This window comes from Arachis stenosperma, chromosome 5 (assembly GCF_014773155.1).
Source record: "Arachis stenosperma cultivar V10309 chromosome 5, arast.V10309.gnm1.PFL2, whole genome shotgun sequence".
Taxonomy (NCBI): domain Eukaryota; kingdom Viridiplantae; phylum Streptophyta; class Magnoliopsida; order Fabales; family Fabaceae; genus Arachis; species Arachis stenosperma.
In genome coordinates this window covers 17,122,727-17,145,382 of record NC_080381.1, presented here as the reverse complement: position 1 = coordinate 17,145,382, position 22,656 = coordinate 17,122,727, and positions in this window count along the sequence as shown.

Sequence of the window (22,656 nt, the reverse complement as noted above, 5' to 3'; positions counted from 1 at the left end):
TCATCCTATGATCACCAGATCAAAATCTGGTGTATCAAAGCCTACCTCTTTTTCTGTTATCACTACAACCTCTTCTTCCACTGACTTGATTAATCAACCCCTACTACAGTTTCTCAAGCCTTGAATTCTACCCATTGGAAACAAGCAATGCTGGATGAATTACAAGTTCTATATAACACTAAAACATGGTCTGTTGTACCAGCTCCATCTCATGTTAAGGTCATTGATTGTAGATGGATATTCACCATCAAAAGGCATCCTAATGGCGAGATTCTGAAATATAAGGCTCGTCTTGTGGCGAAAGGTAATCATCAAATTAAAGGTATCGATTTTGATCAGGTTTTTGCACCAGTGATCAAGCCTCCTACAGTTCGAATTATTTTAACCCTTGCTCTATCTTATAAATGGCAAATTAAACAACTCGATTTTAACAATGCATTTCTTAATGGTGACTTAACTGAGCTTGTTTACATGAAGCAACCCCCTGGGTTTCACCAAGGTAATAATCTACAGGTTTGTCAATTACATAAATCACTCTATGGTTTGAAGCAAGCGCCCAGATCTTGGTTTCTCAAGCTTGCTGCCACTTTGGCTAAATTTGGGTTCACTAAGACACGGTCTGATCATTGTCTGTTTATGAAACACTCAGGTAATCTTAAACTTTACATATTAGTCTATGTTGATGATATATTGATAACTGGAAATGACTCTCAGGCTATTCAGAGTACTATCACAGATTTAAATCAGATTTTTTCTTTAAAGGACCTTGGTGAGTTTAGTTATTTTTTAGGCATTGAAGCTCATAAATCACATACTGGTTCTTATCATTTATCACAAACAAAATACATTCAGGATGTGTTATCGAAGGCTGGTATGGTAGACTCTAAAGGAGTGCCAACGCCTATGGTAACTACAATGAAATTAACAAAACAAGGCACTGATTATTTTCATAACCCAACTTTATATCGATCTATTGTTGGTTCCCTGCAATACGCTACTATTACACGCCCTGATGTTGCTTATTCAGTGAACAAGGTTAGCCAATATATGCAAGCTCCTCTTATGTCACATTGGAAGTGTGTAAAGAGGATCCTACGCTACCTTGCTGGAACAGCAAATCAGGGGATTCTATTTCATCCTAGTACTGATTTAAGGTTATTTGCTTTCTCAGATTCTGATTGGGGGTCAGACTTGGATGATCGACGATCCACTTGCGATTTTTGCATTTATCTTGGCTCAAATGTGATCTCCTGGTCCAGTAGAAAGCAAGCTTCCGTAAGTAGAAGTAGTACAGAGGCAGAATATCGGGGTCTTGCAGCATGTGATTCTGAGCTCATTTGGGTGCTTCACTTGCTTGAGGAACTTCGAGTCAAAATCTCAGCCACTCCAATACTATATTGTGACAATATTAGTGCAGTTTTGTTAGCTGAAAATCCGATTCTCCACAGTAGGACTAAGCATTTTGAGTTAGATCTTCACTTCGTGCGAGAAAGAGTGAACCGCAAGCAGCTTAGTGTTGTTCATATCAGTGCCACTGGTCAAGTGGCTGATATCTTTACTAAGCCATTACCTCTAGAATTCTTTGACAAATTTAAGAACAAACTTAAAGTAACTCCTCGATGGTGACTTTAAGTTTGAGGGGGGCTAATAAAGTATAGAGATATTAGTGTATAATAGTGAGTTAGTTAAATTGTGGAATGAATAACAAGAATTGGTTATGCTGTTATCTTGTTACTGCAACTGTGTTGTTATTGCTATAAATGGCATACTGCAATACTCTTGTAACAGAGCTTAATGCACTTTTCAATTTCATATCCTTTTGTTTCTATGAGTCTTCTCTCAATCCTTTCAAATAGTTACATATATGAGATATAATTCGAATCTTCGACAATCCAAATTGGTTATTGATTTAATCGGTATAATTCGATTATAATGAAACATAATTTTGCTATTTAGAACATTGTTATTCATTCTACAAACAGGGACAGATTCAAAAATATTATTATGGGACCCAATAACACATATAATATTAAAAATTATGAAAAAATTATATAATGTAATATGTAATTTACAAAAATATACTGATAGAGAATATATTTTAAAATGCAAAAAATATGTGTGTCGATTCTTCATATCATAAAATTCTTTGATAATAGAATCTGTGTCAAATTTTATAGTAATTTTCTTTTTAATATAATTAAAAGATAATTAACAAAAAATCTATCTTTTATTTTGCTTATGAGTCATTATTCCTATTATTCATAGCTGAAAAAGATCTTTTAGTTGTAGTAGTTGAAACAGAGAGAATTAATATCAAATGAATCAAGAAAGATAGTCATAAGATAAAAAAAAATCTATTTTATGGAATTTTAAAAAAATATTTAATTAAAAAATATTAGTAATAATATCTTTTTCAAAAATTTTTAATACTTTTAAATATTATAAATCATTAATATTTAGGTTGAAATAAAATTTTATTTATACTGAACTAAATATTAAATAATTTTTTTTAAAAATTAAATCATACTTAATAATTTATTACTATTAATTTAAAAAAAAATTGAGAGCCGAGGCCTCTACTCGCTCCTTTTGTGTCCGCGCCTGTCTACAAATCCTTTATAAAAGAACTCCTCAAATTTTACATGAGACATATATTTTGAATTCTGAAATATAAATTACTCATATTAACTTGAGCATAAGAATATCCTTTGCACGTATTAACATTATGTGTTCTTAGTCGTTTAGGTACCTCATCCTTCGAAGTATGTTTCATCCACCAGAAAAAAAAACTAAGTAACTTACGCTGAACGAACATGATTACACAGAAAAGAATAGATACTATTCTAATCTATTTTGGTACAAATGATAAGATAGTCTCCATTTCTATCGTAGAAAAAAATTATGGTTAAATTAATTGTAATTTGTTGTTTAAAAGCTTCTCATTGATGGATGAAATCATTAATTTATAAGAGAGTGAAATCTCACTCTGATCCCTAACAATTTTTATAAATGACGATTCGCACTTTAAAAGAAATCAAAATACCATTTCTATTCCATTCACTCATTTCGTTAGATGTTATAACTTATTTGTTAAATTTTCTGTCAAATGGTAATGACAAAATTCTAACTGTATTGTTAGTTATATACGTGTCGATATACAATTTTGTTAGGACATATAGTCCCCTGTTGAGTAATCAAAATGATTGTATTTTGCCCACTCCCAAAATAGCGTGTTTCACTTCTCCAGTCTCATATGAAGAGGATTTTTCAATCATCTCCTTCGTTCACAGCAACAATTACACAAAATCCTTAGGACACACTAGGCACTAACAAAAATCACCATGAAAGAGCACTTGGCAGAGGACCAACGACGACTTGATGATGCAGTGATGGCGAACAATTGACGGTGGGGTGACATCATCTTGACTAAAGTAAGTAATTTCTCTTTGCTCTGTTTTTAAAATCATCCAAATTGGAGGTGTATCCTCTATTGTGGTCTTATAAAAAACTTTTCCAATACATGTTTCGATCAATTAAAAACTTGCATTTTGGTTTGGCATTGACATATCTCCGTAGCAGACACTGCTTTGACATTGGCATATCTCCATTGTAAAAGAATTTCTACTTCTGAATTCTCAACATGCCTGTGATTCTCATAAAAGGAATTTGAGAAATCAACTTCCGGTTGGTGGTGGTGTTACTGCCTCGGTGCCGTTGAAGAAACTGACAGAGATATGAACCTAGGGCTCACCTCCCAGACCTTAAGCCGGCGGTGGTAAAAAGGGGTTGGCGGTGATGGAGGAGGAGGAGGAGGGGCAAATGCATCTGGAATGATAGTAGAACCTTTGATTATTGCAGAATTTATTGTAGAATTTGGAGTTCTACAAAATTATGTTGTTTTTGTGCTTGGATCTAGAAAAAATCCTAGAATGAGTAGTGTTCAGATTAGGATAAATGAAAACGATAAAAATAGAGATTTTGAGGAAAAAAGAAGCTTGTGTGGATCGAAATCAGAGATCTTGATTGAAAGAGAAAGCAAAAGACGATGATTATTGAAGTAGGCAAAACTAATATTAATTTAGGAATGGATAAAACACATCTGTATTAATGACTCAACAAGGATTATGTGTCCTCAAAGTTGTATAGTAAGCTACAATAATAAGCTATGTTTATGCCTGCATGCTGTAATGTCTTGTCCAACAAAATACCTTACTTAAGTCGGGGTATTTCCACTAGAAAGAACATTACATAATTTTTTTGGTATTTTCTTAAAAACTGAAACGCGATATCGAACTAAAAGCTCAATATTAAATAGTTATTAAGGAAAACATGTTGATAACGCCTTACTTTTGGTACGATCATGACGTACTGAAAGTTGGGTCGTTACACATAGGGGTGTACATGGCCCGGCCCGGCCCGAAGACCCGGCACGACCCCGAACACTTTAGGAGCTAATTTAGCGTGATTTCATTGGGTTTAGGGCCGGGTAAGGGTCTCAAAAATAGATCCGGTCATTATTTTGGATCGGGTCTGGGCCATAGCTCGGGTCACTCGAACTCGGCCCAGTGGCCCAGTCATCATATACAATTAATATTTTGTGTTATTAGTGATGGATGATGGCTATTTTTATGTGAAATTTAAATATTGTAAACCTTAATATTTTGTGTTATTAGTCATTATAAGATTATAAGTTAATGTTTTATGTTTAAAATGCATAAGACTTTAGACTAATGCATAATATTGTGTTATTTGTATTGATTTAAATATTTAGTGTTATTAGACAATATTAGTATTTATTATAGTTATGCATTAATTTTAGAGAATGGTTGGTTCTTTTTATATTTTTTTAAGTGAATTTTACTATGTGAATTGTAAAATAATGGTTGGAGATTATGTGATTTTTACATGCTAAAGACCCGGTTTTCACCCGGCCCGAAAGTGCGTAGGTTTCATCGGGTCTATGATCGGATTAGGGTCTAAAAATTAGGCCCAGTCTATATTTCGGGTCGGGTCTAGGTTAAGTCATATCCGGTGTGACTCGACCCATGTACACCTCTAGTTACACATGCTCTCCTTGCCACTAGGCTATGTTGTTCCTTATTATTTTAAATGCTATTTATTAATTATATAGTAAAAACGTACAATAATTTTTTTAGATATTATTTTAATTTTATACTCACTTATATTTAAATTAATTATATTTTTTATTATTCATAATTATTAATATAAATATAATTAAATATGTATAAATTAAAAATATCAAATATTTTTATTAATTACAATATAGTTATTTTTTTATGATTATATGATATTTATTAATATTATTTTTCAATAAATACATATAGTATATAATAATATAATAAATATAAACTAATTAATTAGTTATTAAAATAAAAAATATTTACTTTAATATAAAAATAAAATTAAAAAATTTTTATTATGAAAAGATATTAAAATTTTATATATTTATTTATTAATAACTAGATTATAACTTGTTGATTATAATTTGTTGAAATTTAATTATTTTTAAAATATTAATAAAAATATATATATTTTAATTTTTAATTTTTAATTTTAGACTATTTTATATTTTTTATTTATTAGGACTGATTTTACCGATTCAACTAATAAACCAATAAATCAGCATGGTTCGAGTACTGGTTCGGTGTGACATCTATGGGTTTTACTCTTTATAAGATTCTCAAGGGGTATTGTATTTTAGGCGAAGATATTAATGCGGTCACGGGTTTTATTGGTTGTGACACTCAATCCCACAATCAATATCGGCAATGTTTTTGTGCCTCAACAATTTTGAAACATGCTTTAACGCATATGGAAGACATGAGTCATGGACCCCATGCAACCTTAGCATTTATTGTTGTTATTAGTCTTCATTACTACTATATACACAGTTTTATTTAGCTGCTAATAGGTATTATCAATCACCATTTGCACGTGCTGATCTCCCTAAATCTTCCACATTGATCTGTTCTTTTCCAAAAAAAGCACAAATCCTAAATCAGTATTTGTTATGTATTTATTAAAATAAAAAATTTAAAATTTTTTATTAATAATAATGTTGAATAAAAAATGGTACGGCAATCCTAAATGCTAATTCATTGAAAGGACTGCACCTCCCATGAGATGCATATGATGATTGTCAGAAGGAAATATAGAAAATAGAGAAAGAGAAAAGCATAAAAGTGAAGGCAGAAGATCAGAGCATCTGATACGTTAATGGATGATGCCCCAATAGAGACGGAACAGCAAACACTCACTCATCATCATATGTATGTATGTATGTATGTCATGACTCATGACTCTGGAGTAGTCTACTCTATTATCTAATACTAAGCTTCTTTATAATGATTAATGAATGCACGTTTCGTTAATTTGTATGTCTACGCTTAATTAGCCTTAGGCGTTGGTTGATGTGTTTTGCACTTTTCATATGCATGCGTACGGTAGTGGCCGGTGTGGTAAAGACAGAGTGAATCCAAGGTTTGTTTCCAATGTTTGTTTTCCAATGAATTAAATCTTTGCTCATGTCATCATGAACAAAGGTCTAGGTTTTAGGCCCTTTTTCTTGGCCTCATTGAAAGCTGCAATACTCGGACTGCTTCTGTCCACCGTACCACCACTTCTTTTGAGGTCTACTACTCACTACTCTCACTTTACCATCATTTCATTATATATTAGTATTGGAAAGTTATCATGTGTTCCCCGAATACCGGAATTCTAATTGTTTTAGCCGTTGATTTTAATTAGTGAGGTAATGTTTAAAATAGTCTCTGAAATTTTCAACTCGTTTTAGATTAGTCACACATTTTTTAAAATAACCAAATAAGTCCCTCACTCTTAGAATCGTAAATCTCCGTTAGTCCAAAAGTTACTAGACGTTTTAACGGTGCTGAGGTGTACAGTTAAGTGCCAAGTTGACACTTAACTGCACGCTGATGTGAACAGATAATGAATTTAACTCAAATTAGTGTTTCAAATTGATCCAATTTTCACTTATAAAATCCTAACCCCAAATGTTTATCTTTGTTCTTCACCTTCACTCATCTCCTCTTCATTGTTGTTGTTCTAGCCATAACAAACTTTACACATCAAAATCATAAACAACAAAACATAAAAAGAAAGAAGAAAGCAAATTAAACAAAAAAAAATATTAAAACAATTTTTTAATTTCTATTTTTGTGAAATTCAAACTATTATGAACTTTCAAGTTTCTTTCTGTAAAACCCGGTTAACTAACGGCTAATTAACCCATAAATGAGAATTTATTCTAGAAAGCCTAAAATGTGATTTTTATGGCTATATGTGATAGAGGAGATTGAGACGAGAATTTTGGTACCAATTTTGTAGAATTCGGACCAAGATTGGACCGAACGGGCCAAACCGGGCCAACCGGACCCAAAGTGGGCCCTTGGCCCAACATAACTTAACCAAAACCCTAGTTTTCAGCACTCTCTCTCCTCATTTGTTACACACACAAGCTGAAATGGTGGAGAGGAAGGGAAGAACATTCTCTCAACTCCTCTCTCTCACTTGATTTTCAAATCACCATAACTTTTGATCTAGAGCTCCGATTGCCGCCCCGTTTGCGGCCACGCGTTCACCGCGGAGAGCTCTACAAAACCCATATAATCAATCTTGAGGTAAGCCACACCTTACTGTTCGAAATCTCAGCCCCTATTTTCGAGTTTCATGGGTTAAATGTTGAGATTTTGGGTTCTTTGATGTTATAGGACCCAACTCTCTTGAAGGAGAAGGTTAATCTTGTCTCCTTGGACCTTGGAGGTGGTAAGATTCTCAACCCTAGTGTATTTTGTTGTTTTATGATGTTTGGGTTTTGAGATGTTGTGTATGGGTGTGATGGTTGTGGCTTAGGTTGTGTGTGTGTGGATATTGGAGCTTGATTGGTGATTTTGAACAAGCTTGGAAAGGGCTTGGTGGTGAAAAATCTGCTCTTGGAGGTGTTGAGGCCTTGTGAGCTTGAGGATAAGTGGTTTATAAGTGCTCCGGTGGAGCTTGGGAAAATCGGCTAAGGTATGGTTTCGGTTTCCCGTATCTAATATGTAATGTGGTAGGAAATACTTAGGCTAGAGGCCCTAAGATAGGCATTGAATGGTTGATGTTGTTGAATGATTGAGATATATGATGTGGTCATATATGTGATGATGAGTATTGATGCCTTGATAGTATGATGTATGAGAAATATGCATGTTGAGATATATGCTTAATGATTGGTTATGGTTGAATTATGGGTGAACCATGTTGATGGTGAGTATGATGTTGATTGTGTACATTAATGGTTTATTGGAATTGGTGTTGTTGAAACTTGGCATGAGGAATAGTATATGATATGTCAATATGTTTGGGTTTGAGCCACTTGGGTGAAGTGGGCTAAAATGATGAGATAGTGATTGTGTATTTTGTGGTAATGTATCAATGTGTGAGTTGAGGAGGCTTGATGTTGAATTTGATACATTTTGAATTGATTGATTTCAAAGAAAGGGGATGAAATTGGCATGTTTTGATTGACTTTGGAAGGAGTTGAAAATTGTTTGTTTTGAAAATGGCATATTGTGGTTTTGTATGAAAATATGGTTTTTTTGGGCATACTTTGACGGGACATAACTTGGACTACGGATCCTCGTTTTGTATCAAACCTGTTTAGAAATGAAATTGGATCCGGGATGTCCATACCGTTCGAAGAACGGGTGAAAAACGATTTAAAATGAGAAAGTTATGTCCGTTGGAAGATTGGGGTTCAAATCTGTAAATTCTGCAGCTTTTAACTTAGAAAATTTTTAGCAGAATGAACCCTTGCGCGTGGGCGCACCTGGCGCGTGCGCGCCGATCTTCCGAGAAGTGCCATCCACGCGTATGCGTGATGTGCGCGGGCGCGCCGATTGTGCTGCACCCAATGCCCGGTCATTTTCCCGAGAGTTATGCCAGAACCGTGCCTGTGTTGTGCCTGGGGCACGAGAACACCCGCGCGTACACGTGGTTGACGCGTGCGCGTCGATTGGCAAGTTTTTAACCCACGCGTTAGCGTGCATGACGCTTGCGCGTCGATGAAGTTTTGAGGCCACCCACGCGTGCGCGTGGAGTGTGCGTACGCGTGGCCCTGTTTTCATCCCAAAGTTGATTTTTGAGTTTTAAAAAGCCAAATCTCATACTTCTAAGCCTCCGATCTCACCATTCATGTCTTAAATCATCCTACTATGCCTAGCTATTAGTAAGGGGCTAGTGAATGTGATAACTTGCAAGTGAAGCAAGGGAAAAATGTATGATCAATGAGGATCAAGATGATTATGTGAGATGCGGAGGATGGTGGTGGAAGTGTTTGTTATGCCATGGGCCGAAAGGCTATAATTGTTAATGAAATGGCTGGTTATGGATTTAACCATGAGCCGGAATAGCTGTGTATGCTATGAATATTGGCTGGTTCTGGATTGAACCGTGAGCCGGAATGGCTGGTATGGATGTTGATCCATGGATGAGAATTCATGCATGTTGATGCTGAATTATTGATAATTGTGAAATTGCACTTCCACTATCTGAGTACGAGTTTCCTTGGGTAGTAGTAGTGGCTAGCCACCACGTGCTCCAGGTTGAGACTCGAAGCTCTGTTAACCCTATGTTGTAAGTGTGGCCGGGCACTGTGAAAGGCCCGGATGAGCTCGAACCCCCATAAATATTCACCAGTGAGGGTGAAGGATATGGATCATGTTTATGATCACGTTTATAACGAGTATAACTCGAGTTTGGGGATGCACGACAGAGGGACAGTCCAATGGTTAGCGACCAGGACTTGTCGGGTTGGCTCTATAACCGACAAGATGATATCATCGGCCACTAGGGACAGGCATTCATCATATGCATACTATGTGAATTGTTTGAGATTGCCTATTTGACTGCATATTACTTGCTAATTGTCTAAATGTCTTAACTGCTACTACTTGTATATTCTTTGTTTGATATATCTGTGTTTGCTATATTATACTCCTGCTGGTGGTTGGGAGGTTTGAAGGAATTGGAAAGGGAAGTATTAGTTAGACTGAAGAATCTTTAGTCAGATGCCCTTACATGGTTTAGCTTGTTTATAAGCTTTGATATTATCTGGAGGGAGTTATAGGATTGCCTTTGGCTTTCCTCTATTATTATATATATATGTGGAAGCTGTTACCATGCTGGAGACCTCTGGTTCTCACCCATGCGGATTTTGTGGTTTTCAGATGCAGGACGTGAGGTTTCCCGCTGAGGCATGCTGGAGACTTCTATACTTGCGAAGATCCTTTGTTCTCGGGGCTATTTTTGGTTTATATGTTTTGTTTAGATACTTTTATCTCCATTAAATAATACAAACTGTGATGACTCCTTTTATGGGAGAATTTTGGAGAATAGGTTTTATGTATTTGTGTCCCTTTGGGTTTCCTTGGGGTTTTCCTTATTTTATCATATGTATATATTGTTATGCTCGGACCGGTTATCTTCGCAGCCGGATCTTGAGTCTTGATATTCCTGTTTTTGACACTCTCTTGTATATATAATCTCGCGTTGGTTTATCCTTGTGCGTTACGTTATCGATCGGAGTGTTGCGCTTTCGAGTTGCGGTTTTTGTTTACCACTTTTTCAACAAAGGCTCCTAGTTATAATCAATCATTCATACTACTATACGTACTAAATTTTTATTTTAGAGGTCGTAATACCTTACCATCTCTGAATTATGACTTAAGCATAAGGCTAAGTATGGTAGGGTGTTACATTATGGTATCAGAGCAGTTCGTTCCTGTAGAGCCTGAGGGATGGACTGACTATGCTTCTGTGCATTCTCTGTGTGTGTGTTATGTGCTATTAGTATATCTACTTGATATAATTGGCATAAACGTTCATGAGCATGCATTTGGGACTTTGAAGTACTAGACTTCCGATATTGAGACTGATCAACTTAATATCGATTGTTTGGTATGTATAGGAACCAGATGGCGCCTCGTGGACGCGGTAGAGGTAGTGCGAGAGGTTGTACGAATGCTCGTGCACCGGAGAATAACCCTCATGACCCGGTGAACTTCATGACTGCGTTGGAAAACATGGCTGCTGCTATGCAAGCCACTGCTGAGGCTCTTGGTCAACAGATGAACAACCATGGTAATGATGGAGGTGGAGTTCAGGGCCCGATGACACTGGCAAACTTTTTGAAGGTTAATCCACCTAAGTTCAAGGGAACTACTAGTCCGACTGAGGCTGATACATGGTTTCAGGCTATAGAGCGAGCTTTACAGGCACAAGTGGTACCTGAAGGACAGCGTGTCGAGTTTGCCACTTATATGCTCACCGGTGAAGCGTCGCATTGGTGGCAAGGCATCCGACGTCTTCTGCAGCAGGGTGATGACTATGTCACCTGGAATGTCTTTCAAGAAGAGTTCTATAAGAAGTACTTTCCGACTTCTGCTAGGACGGCTAAGGAACTTGAGTTGTTACAGCTGAAGCAGGGTGCTATGTCCATATCAGAGTATACTGACAAGTTTGAGGAGCTGTTCAGGTTCTCTCGAATGTGCCAAGGAACTCCGGTGGAATATGAGGAATGGAAGTGTGTTAAGTATGAAGGAGGACTCCGGAGTGATATCTTCAGTTCAGTGGGACCAATGGAGATTAGGACTTTCTCCGAGTTGGTGAACAAGTGTAGGGTTGCTGAAGAGTGTGTAAAAAGGGCAACCGCTGAGAGAGGGGGTCAAAGGGGATCATTCCCACAGAATCGAGGGAAGAGCTTTGCACCTAGGGGTTCGTCTTTCAAGAGAGGAAGCTCTTTCAGGAGGCCCAACAACAACAACTCCCAAGGAAAGAAGTTTGGGAAACAGCCTCAGAATGATCAAGCTTGCACTAGGTGCGGGAGTCACCATCCGGGAGCTCCATGCAAGGCCGGATGGGGTTTGTGCTATGCTTGTGGAAAGGCAGGGCATAAAGCTGTGAATTGTCCTGAGAAGCAGAAACAAGGTGCTGGAAAGGCACAACAGACTGGTCGGGTGTTCACCACTTCAGCTGTAGGAGCTGAGGGATCCGAGACACTTATTCGAGGTAACTGTGAAATAGCTGGTCAAACTTTAAATGCTTTATTTGATTCGGGAGCATCACATTCATTCATTGCATTTGAGAAAGCTCATGAGTTAGGATTGAAGGTTGTAACCTTAGGTTATGACCTAAAGGTATATAATGCTACCCATGAAGCCATGGTAACTAGGCTAGGATGTCCGGAAGTTTCCCTTAGATTCAAGCAGCGTGATTTTGTTCATGATTTAATCTGCTTGCCGATGATTGGTCTTGATCTTATTTTGGGATTGGATTGGTTATCTAAGAACCATGTTTTACTAGATTGTTCTACAAAGTCGGTGTATTTTATGCCGGAAGATACTGAAGGACCGGTAGTGGTGAATAATTATTACTTGAATTCGATGATGGTGAATTGTTCCGGAACTGAATGTCAGGGTATCATGTTGTTAACAGCGGGTGTTTCGGGAGATGATCAAAGGTTGGAACAGATTCCGGTTGTGTGTGAGTTTCCGGAAGTGTTTCCCGATGATATTGATGAGTTCCCACCTAACCGAGAGGTTGAGTTTGCTATTGAGTTGGTGCCCGGGGCGGGACCAATCTCAAGTGCTCCTTATAGGATGTCACCGTTGGAGATGAACGAGCTAAAGTCTCAGTTAGAGGATTTGTTGGGAAAGAATTTTATACGACCAAGTGTTTCTCCGTGGGGTGCTCCAGTGTTACTGGTGAAGAAGAAGGATGGGAGTATGCGGCTCTGTGTGGACTACAGGCAGTTGAACAAAGTGACAATAAAGAATAAGTACCCATTGCCGAGAATTGATGATCTCATGGATCAGTTACAAGGAGCTGGAGTTTTCTCCAAGATTGATTTGCGATCCGGTTATCACCAGATAAGGGTGAGGGGCGAGGATATCCCTAAGACCGCTTTCAGGACTCGTTATGGTCATTACGAGTACACTGTAATGTCTTTTGGGTTGACGAATGCTCCTGCAGTATTCATGGATTACATGAATAGAGTCTTCCGTCCGTTTCTGGATAAATTCGTTGTTGTCTTCATTGATGACATACTGATTTATTCCAAAACTGAAGAAGAGCATGCGGAACACTTGAGGACCGTGTTGCAGATTCTAAAGGAGAAGAAACTCTATGCAAAACTGTCTAAGTGTGAGTTTTGGAAGAGTGAGGTGAAGTTTTTGGGCCATGTGGTGAGTAAGAAGGGAATAGCAGTAGATCCAACTAAGGTGGAGGCGGTGATGGATTGGAAACAACCAACCACCATAACAGAGATAAGGAGTTTTCTGGGTTTAGCTGGCTATTACCGAAGATTCATCAAGGGCTTTTCACAGATAGCTTTGCCAATGACGAAGTTAACCCGAAAAGACACTCCGTTTGTTTGGACTCCTGAATGCGAGGAGAGCTTTCAGACATTGAAGAAGAAGTTGACTACTGCACCTGTGTTAGTGTTACCCGAGCCGAACGAGCCTTTTGAGGTGTATTGTGATGCCTCATTGAAGGGTTTAGGATGCGTGCTGATGCAGCATCGTAATGTGGTGGCGTATGCCTCACGACAGTTGAGACCTCATGAGGTTAGTTACCCTACGCACGATTTGGAACTCGCTGCGGTCGTGTTTGCTTTGAAGGTGTGGAGGCATTATCTCTATGGGGTTAAGTTCCAAGTTTTCTCTGATCATAAGAGCTTGAAGTATCTCTTTGATCAGAAAGAGCTCAATATGAGGCAGAGGAGGTGGATGGAATTGTTGAAGGACTACGACTTTGAGTTGAATTACCATCCGGGAAAAGCGAACGTAGTGGCGGATGCGTTAAGTCGGAAGTCGTTATATGCGGCTTGGATGATGCTTCAAGAGGAGAAGTTGCTCAAGGGATTCGAGAGTCTGAATATTGGTGCTCGAGAAGTATCCGGAACCTTGTGTTTGAGCCGATTAGAAATCTCAAGTGATTTTAAGTCCGAACTCCTAAAGGCTCATCAAAATGATGAAGCATTATGGAAAGTGTTACCGGCCATTGAGCAAGGGAAACAGTGGAGAGTGTCGGAAGAAAAAGATGGGTTATGGAGATTCAAGGGTAGAATCATTGTGCCGGATGTTGGCACTTTGAGGCAAGATATTTTAAAGGAGGCACACAAAAGCGGATTCTCCATTCACCCGGGAAGTACTAAGATGTACCATGATTTAAAGGCGATGTTTTGGTGGCCGGGTATGAAGAATGATGTGGCGGAATATGTTTCAAAGTGCTTAACTTGTCAAAAGGTAAAGATTGAACATCAAAAGCCCGCCGGTATGTTGCAACCTTTAGAGATTCCACAATGGAAGTGGGAAAGTATTGCAATGGACTTTGTGTCAGGATTGCCAAGGACTAGGACTGGTTTTGATGCTATTTGGGTGATTGTGGACCGATTGACGAAGTCAGCTCACTTTTTACCCATTCGGATGACTTACACCCTTGAAGAGCTAGCACGGTTATACATAAAGGAGATTGTGAGACTTCATGGTGTACCTGCTACTATAATCTCTGATAGAGATCCTCGTTTCACTTCAAGGTTTTGGGGTGCATTTCAGAAAGCTTTTGGAACCCGATTAAGCTTGAGCACGGCTTACCATCCTCAAACAGATGGTCAATCTGAGAGGACGATCCAAACACTAGAGGATATGTTGAGAGCTTGTGTTTTGGACCAACCGGCGAGTTGGGATCGGTATATGCCATTAGTGGAGTTTGCATACAATAATAGTTATCATGCGAGCATTGGAATGGCTCCGTATGAGGCCTTGTATGGGAGGAAATGTCAATCTCCGCTATGTTGGTATGAAGCTGGAGAGAAAAGCTTATTGGGGCCAGAAATGATAGCTGAGACTACTGAACAAGTCAAGAAGATCCGTGATAGGATGCTTACGGCGCAGAGTCGTCAAAAGAGTTACGCCGATCAAAGGCGAAAGCCCTTAGAATTTGAGGAAGGAGACCATGTTTTCCTTAAGGTTACTCCGACCACGGGAGTAGGTAGGGCGATTAAAGCAAAGAAGTTGAATCCTCGATACATTGGTCCATTTCAAATCCTGGAGAGGATTGGACCGGTAGCGTATCGGATGGCTCTACCACCTCATCTTTCGAACCTGCACGACGTGTTTCACGTGTCGCAGCTTCGGAAGTACACTCCTGATGCTAGTCATGTGTTGGAACCTGAATCGGTTCAGTTAAGGGAAGATTTGACGCTTCCAGTGGCTCCAGTCAGAATTGATGATACTAGTATCAAACGGTTGCGTGGAAAAGATGTTTCACTAGTCAAAGTGGCATGGAGTCGAGGCGGTGTTGAGGAACAAACTTGGGAACTTGAGTCAGAGATGCGATCGGATTATCCGCATTTATTCTCAGGTAATTGCATTTGAATTTTGTGGGCAAAATTCCCAAATTGGGTGGGTAGAATGTAAAACCCGGTTAACTAACGGCTAATTAACCCATAAATGAGAATTTATTCTAGAAAGCCTAAAATGTGATTTTTATGGCTATATGTGATAGAGGAGATTGAGACGAGAATTTTGGTACCAATTTTGTAGAATTCGGACCAAGATTGGACCGAACGGGCCAAACCGGGCCAACCGGACCCAAAGTGGGCCCTTGGCCCAACATAACTTAACCAAAACCCTAGTTTTCAGCACTCTCTCCTCATTTGTTACACACACAAGCTGAAATGGTGGAGAGGAAGGGAAGAACATTCTCTCAACTCCTCTCTCTCACTTGATCTTCAAATCACCATAACTTTTGATCTAGAGCTCCGATTGCCGCCCCGTTTGCGGCCACGCGTTCACCGCGGAGAGCTCTACAAAACCCATATAATCAATCTTGAGGTAAGCCACACCTTGCTGTTCGAAATCTCAGCCCCTATTTTCGAGTTTCATGGGTTAAATGTTGAGATTTTGGGTTCTTTGATGTTATAGGACCCAACTCTCTTGAAGGAGAAGGTTAATCTTGTCTCCTTGGACCTTGGAGGTGGTAAGATTCTCAACCCTAGTGTATTTTGTTGTTTTATGATGTTTGGGTTTTGAGATGTTGTGTATGGGTGTGATGGTTGTGGCTTAGGTTGTGTGTGTGTGGATATTGGAGCTTGATTGGTGATTTTGAACAAGCTTGGAAAGGGCTTGGTGGTGAAAAATCTGCTCTTGGAGGTGTTGAGGCCTTGTGAGCTTGAGGATAAGTGGTTTAGAAGTGCTCCGGTGGAGCTTGGGAAAATCGGCTAAGGTATGGTTTCGGTTTCCCGTATCTAATATGTAATGTGGTAGGAAATACTTAGGCTAGAGGCCCTAAGATAGGCATTGAATGGTTGATGTTGTTGAATGATTGAGATATATGATGTGGTCATATATGTGATGATGAGTATTGATGCCTTGATAGTATGATGTATGAGAAATATGCATGTTGAGATATATGCTTAATGATTGGTTATGGTTGAATTATGGGTGAACCATGTTGATGGTGAGTATGATGTTGATTGTGTACATTAATGGTTTATTGGAATTGGTGTTGTTGAAACTTGGCATGAGGAATAGTATATGATATGTCAATATGTTTGGGTTTGAGCCACTTGGGTGAAGTGGGCTAAAATGATGAGATAGTGATTGTGTATTTTGTGGTAATGTATCAATGTGTGAGTTGAGGAGGCTTGATGTTGAATTTGATACATTTTGAATTGATTGATTTCAAAGAAAGGGGATGAAATTGGCATGTTTTGATTGACTTTGGAAGGAGTTGAAAATTGTTTGTTTTGAAAATGGCATATTGTGGTTTTGTATGAAAATATGGTTTTTTTGGGCATACTTTGACGGGACATAACTTGGACTACGGATCCTCGTTTTGTATCAAACCTGTTTAGAAATGAAATTGGATCCGGGATGTCCATACCGTTCGAAGAACGGGTGAAAAACGATTTAAAATGAGGAAGTTATGTCCGTTGGAAGATTGGGGTTCAAATCTGTAAATTCTGCAGCTTTTAACTTAGAAAATTTTTAGCAGAATGAACCCTTGCGCGTGGGCGCACCTGGCGCGTGCGCGCCGATCTTCCGAGAAGTGCCATCCACGCGTATGCGTGATGTGCGCGGGCGCGCCGATTGTGCTGCACCCAATGCCCGGTCATTTTCCCGAGAGTTATGCCAGAACCGTGCCTGTGTTGTGCCTGGGGCACGAGAACACCCGCGCGTACACGTGGTTGACGCGTGCGCGTCGATTGGCAAGTTTTTAACCCACGCGTTAGCGTGCATGACGCTTGCGTGTCGATGAAGTTTTGAGGCCACCCACGCGTGCGCGTGGAGTGCGCGTACGCGTGGCCCTGTTTTCATCCCAAAGTTGATTTTTGAGTTTTAAAAAGCCAAATCTCATACTTCTAAGCCTCCGATCTCACCATTCATGTCTTAAATCATCCTACTATGCCTAGCTATTAGTAAGGGGCTAGTGAATGTGATAACTTGCAAGTGAAGCAAGGGAAAAATGTATGATCAATGAGGATCAAGATGATTATGTGAGATGCGGAGGATGGTGGTGGAAGTGTTTGTTATGCCATGGGCCGAAAGGCTATAATTGTTAATGAAATGGCTGGTTATGGATTTAACCATGAGCCGGAATAGCTGTGTATGCTATGAATATTGGCTGGTTCTGGATTGAACCGTGAGCCGGAATGGCTGGTATGGATGTTGATCCATGGATGAGAATTCATGCATGTTGATGCTGAATTATTGATAATTGTGAAATTGCACTTCCACTATCTGAGTACGAGTTTCCTTGGGTAGTAGCAGTGGCTAGCCACCACGTGCTCCAGGTTGAGACTCGAAGCTCTGTTAACCCTATGTTGTAAGTGTGGCCGGGCACTGTGAAAGGCCCGGATGAGCTCGAACCCCCATAAATATTCACCAGTGAGGGTGAAGGATATGGATCATGTTTATGATCACGTTTATAACGAGTATAACTCGAGTTTGGGGATGCACGACAGAGGGACAGTCCAATGGTTAGCGACCAGGACTTGTCGGGTTGGCTCTATAACCGACAAGATGATATCATCGGCCACTAGGGACAGGCATTCATCATATGCATACTATGTGAATTGTTTGAGATTGCCTATTTGACTGCATATTACTTGCTAATTGTCTAAATGTCTTAACTGCTACTACTTGTATATTCTTTGTTTGATATATCTGTGTTTGCTATATTATACTCCTGCTGGTGGTTGGGAGGTTTGAAGGAATTGGAAAGGGAAGTATTAGTTAGACTGAAGAATCTTTAGTCAGATGCCCTTACATGGTTTAGCTTGTTTATAAGCTTTGATATTATCTGGAGGGAGTTATAGGATTGCCTTTGGCTTTCCTCTATTATTATATATTATATATGTGGAAGCTGTTACCATGCTGGGGACCTCTGGTTCTCACCCATGCGGATTTTGTGGTTTTCAGATGCAGGACGTGAGGTTTCCCGCTGAGGCATGCTGGAGACTTCTATACTTGCGAAGATCCTTTGTTCTCGGGGCTATTTTTGGTTTATATGTTTTGTTTAGATACTTTTATCTCCATTAAATAATACAAACTGTGATGACTCCTTTTATGGGAGAATTTTGGAGAATAGGTTTTATGTATTTGTGTCCCTTTGGGTTTCCTTGGGGTTTTCCTTATTTTATCATATGTATATATTGTTATGCTCGGACCGGTTATCTTCGCAGCCGGATCTTGAGTCTTGATATTCCTGTTTTTGACACTCTCTTGTATATATATAATCTCGCGTTGGTTTATCCTTGTGCGTTACGTTATCGATCGGAGTGTTGCGCTTTCGAGTTGCGGTTTTTGTTTACCACTTTTTCCACAAAGGCTCCTAGTTATAATCAATCATTCATACTACTATACGTACTAAATTTTTATTTTAGAGGTCGTAATACCTTACCATCTCTGAATTATGACTTAAGCATAAGGCTAAGTATGGTAGGGTGTTACACTTTCCACACATACACCATCTTTGTAAGTAAGAAACAACCTCAAAAAAAGAAAAATTGAACCTTGAATATAAACTAATAATTAATAAAATCAAATGCACCCTTATTCCAATTAACGTAATAATGGATCCAAAAGTAGCATCACCCTTTGGTTGATCCTAACCACCATCTTCAACAACAATGACCAACCTTTTCCTCTTTAACAACAATGAACAATAAGATTGTCCCCATCACCACCACCACCAGACTCGACGACACCGCAACACAACAAATCATCCAAATTAGTAATGACAATAACACATCCATAACCACATCAATTGAAGAAAAAGAAGCTTCCAATAAGAATAAAAAGAAACAACAACAACACAAAGCTTCCAATGACAAAAAAAAAAACGAAGACAAAGAAGAAGCAATTATATCGTTAGAAGAAGAAGTGAAAAATAACTACCTCGTGATGGTTCGGTTAATTTCGGAACAAACGGCACAAACACCCGAAACGGAATTGAAGCACGTTATTTTTAGGATTGTCGCATCATCGAATTTGTGGGAACAAAGAAAAGAATATGGTGGAGACCAAAAGAAACTAAAGGCGTTGTTTTTGTTTGGTTGGATGAGAAAGCAACGATAACAAAAAATGAAAGGTTACTGGAGATTGAATATCCTTTAGATTAGTGCCAAGATCAACAACATCAATCGGAATAAGAGGAGTGAAGACGAAGAACAAAGATGAACATTTGGGGGTTAGGATTTTATAAGTGAAAATTGGATCAATTTGGGCATTTTAATCAAATTTGAAACACCAATTTGAGTTAAATTCATTGTCTGTCCACATCAGCGTGCAGACTTGGCACTTAACTGTACACTTCAGCGCCGTTAAAACGTCTAGTAACTTTTGTACTAACAGAGATTCACGATTCTGAGAGTGAGGGACTTATTTGGTCATTTTAAAAAGTGAAGGACCAATCTAAAGCGAGTTGGGAATTTCGGGGACCATTTTGAGCATTACCTCTTTAATTAATATATATATATATTTTATGATTTAGATCAATTATTAAAACAACTGGAATATCGATATTGTCGGTATACCTGAAACTCTTACTATTAACAGTATTCTTTTTCTTTTTATACTTATGTATACTTTATAAAATATTGATATTATTTTTTATAATGTTAATTTGTCAACTATATTATGCATAAAAAATAATTATTAAATTAGTCATTTAAATATAATATATATTAAAATATAAAATATATACTAAAAATAAATTAAATAATATATATTTATATACAATTAATCTTTTATATGTATGTAATATTTTATTAATTTATTTTATTTTTTATTTGTGATATTGACACCACCAAAAGAGCCATTTAAGACTCTGAATAAATTTTATTATACTATCATTAAATAAGTTGTATATGTTAAATGAAATTAAACGTTATACGCTAAAGGATAAATATAAATATTAGTGTGGCTAAAATGAGATAATTTAATGAAGGGATAAGTATTATTGATCCCTAACGGTGAGGGTTAGAATTGAAACCATTTTTAACATAATTTTTTATTTAAAATCATTCTTAACGTTTTTTTCGTATTAAAATCGTTTTTTTTTAATAAAATTTTTTATTTTATTCATAAACTACCCCTACTTTAATAAAAAAATTATAAAAAAAAAACGCGTTTGGGAGGGGGAGGAAAAGGGTAAACGAAGGGGGAGGGGAGGAAAAGGGGAAAGGGGAAAGGAAGAGGGGGAAGGGGGGAAGGGAAAGGGGAAGGGGGGAGCGGGGACGGCGCCGGCGAAACTTGGAGCTACCGTCGCCGTCGCCGAAACAAAGAAGAAAGGAGAGAGGGGCTACGACGGGGGAGAAGAGACGAGGGAAAGGAGATGCGTCGGCACTGCTAGGGCTCTCCGCTGTCGTCGCGTCGTCTTTGGGAGACCACGCCGCTGAGTCGTCGCTGCCGATTCGCCCACGAGCTGCCGTTGGGGAAGCGCCGATGGTTCTGCTTCGGCTTCTGCATCTGCTTCTTTTTCTTAATTTGCTTCTTCTTCTGCTTCTTTTTCTTCTTCGCCTTCTGCATCTGCTTCTTCTTCTTGTTTCGGCTTCTGCTCCTTGTTTTGGTCTCTATTTTCTGCTTCTGAGCTTCTGCTTCTTCTGTTTCTGTGACTGCTTTTGCTTCTACTTTTAATTATGATTTTAATTTATTATTTTTTGATTTTATTGTTATTGTGTATTGATTTGGTTGTTGAATTTGTGTTGATTTATTGAATTTGGGCTGATTTCATTGATGTTGTTATTCTTGGTAGTGGAAGTGCTGGTGGTGGTGGTAGTGAAGGGTACTTTTGTCCGAAAAAAGTTAAAAGGACAATTTTAATATGAAAAAAACGTTAAGGATGATTCTAAATAAAAAATTACGTTGAGGACGGTTTCGATTCTGACCCTCAACTTTAAGGACCAAAACAATACTTATCCCTTTAATAAATAATCTTCGAATATGAAAAGTGATCTTATTATTATAATTTGGCGGTTACAATCTATAATTTAAAGATTAGGTCAAAAGAATATTAAAATTTTCATGATTCATAAAACAGTTATTACTAATATTGTTGCACATAACTCAGCCATTATACATATAATTTGACGGTTATAACCTATAGTTTGGAGAAGCAGTCAAATAGATATTAGGACTCCTAGCACAATAATACATGATCCTCACACACGTGCTCATTAATATTTCAAAAAATCAGTCAAATATCAGTTTAGAAAATCAACTTATATATTTAACTGTTGTCATTAAAGTTGCTACATATAATTTGAAAACTGAACTATACTACATAATGATCATACCATCGAATGATAGTCTATATACCATAAATAAGATAAAAAGTAAAAGACATTTAAAATATGTTGAATACTTATTTATGTCACTTACTTTTTTGGATTATTGCTAACATGAATATCGGAATATCTTTTATAAATATCTATTATATTTCATCTGATGTTCTTTAGAGTCCGATATATATTTTATTTGCAGAAAAGACAAAATGACGTCTTCTCTCTAAAGTGACAAGTTATACTTTTGACAGACTTTTTATACAAAAAAAATAATGATATGAAAAAAAAAGTTGAAATAATAACTATTCCAAAAAAAAATATAGAATCTCCTCTTTGATAATTTGAGTACGTAGAAAATAAGAATAACTAAACATCCAAAGAGAAAACTAAACCAAATAAAAAATAGATTAGTAGTTAAAAATAAAAATTAAAAAAAAAAAGATTAAGCAAGATCTTTTTATGAACAACTTTAATTTTATTATTGTTGTTTATAATACTGATAATCTACCAAAAGTAAGGCACAATCTGTGAGCTTAAAAAACCAATTAACCTCATTTACCAAACATAGACAGGTACTATTGAAGCGGTAAGACATAGGTCTCAATACCAGACGGCGGATTTGGCAATTAAAATATGTATTTATTATTGCAAGCCAAAACCCATGAATAAGACGGCAGTTATAGGCGACATAAATCACATTCTCAATGCTTTTCAAAGTCAATGCTAGCAAATATATAGTGTAGTATAGCATAAAGGAATCATTAATAGTTATCTATTTATCTATATTA